This window comes from Rattus norvegicus, chromosome 3 (assembly GCF_021556685.1).
Source record: "Rattus norvegicus strain SHRSP/BbbUtx chromosome 3, alternate assembly SHRSP_T2T, whole genome shotgun sequence".
Lineage (NCBI taxonomy): Eukaryota > Metazoa > Chordata > Mammalia > Rodentia > Muridae > Rattus > Rattus norvegicus.
The window spans coordinates 93,749,025-93,749,911 of NC_141536.1; the positions used below are offsets into that span (position 1 = coordinate 93,749,025).

At 41.3% G+C, this 887-nt stretch overlaps 1 non-coding gene across 1 annotated transcript; it reads right to left on the minus strand.

Annotated features, from left to right (window-relative positions):
• Positions 1-449: 449 nt before the first annotated feature.
• LOC120102064 (small nucleolar RNA SNORA17) lies at positions 450-576 on the minus strand. The gene has a single exon (XR_015685166.1). It is a non-coding gene; the product is annotated as a small nucleolar RNA SNORA17 (small nucleolar RNA).
• Between the last annotated feature and the right edge of the window lie 311 nt (positions 577-887).

Here is an 887-nt window from a genome sequence, read left to right on the forward strand (position 1 = left end):
CTGCTGCTACAGAGCCACAGACCCAGACCTGGCTCCAGTTGGCAGCACAGGTCAGGATCCAGCACCAGAGTTCCATGTAGAATCATTACAAAATCACTTCAGGCTGACGTTACTCCCCTCGATCTTCAATTCTACCTCTTCTTATTGTGCCCACAACCTTCTGGTTCCCTTTCTCTTCCATTTTTCTATCATGTACTTGCTTATTTGCCTGTGGTCTCTGAGTGTCTGGGGTCATCTCAGGAATGCTAGGCCCTGCTCATGCATTATGGTGCCAAGCAGTGGTCATTTCAGGTATTCACCCCTCCCCTCTAGCCTGCCCATGCAGCCCCTTACAAGGATCATCGGTCTTGACCTTACTCCTATCTGGGCTTCTTCTGGTTTTTAGCTTGCTCTCCATCCTAGGAGCCCACCTGGACTATTGATAATTTCAGCCTGCCTTTTTTTCAGGGAACGTTAGTCTTCTAATCATCCAGATGTTTATAGATAAGAACACTGAGGGAAGACATAGTCTCCTCTCTGCCATCTACTGATTCACACGTGACATAGCATCACACGTACAATGCCTCTAGGAGCAGAAGAATATATTTTTATATAGTTCACTAACATGTTATCTAAAATATAATACTATTTTTTCGTTGTCTCCTTGACATATAACTGATCTGAAGTAATTTCACATAACTAACTGAGTAATTTGTTGATCTGAAATAGTTGTATATTTAGTGAAGGGTGTCTGTTTGCTCTATCAACCTTATATCCACCTATAAACCCACCCATCTACTTCTATGTATTAGGTGAAATTTAAACCATAATATATTACTAAAATGATATATTCGTAAGGATTTGCAGAGTGGTGGAAATGCACATATATGTGGAGGAAAATAAGATTG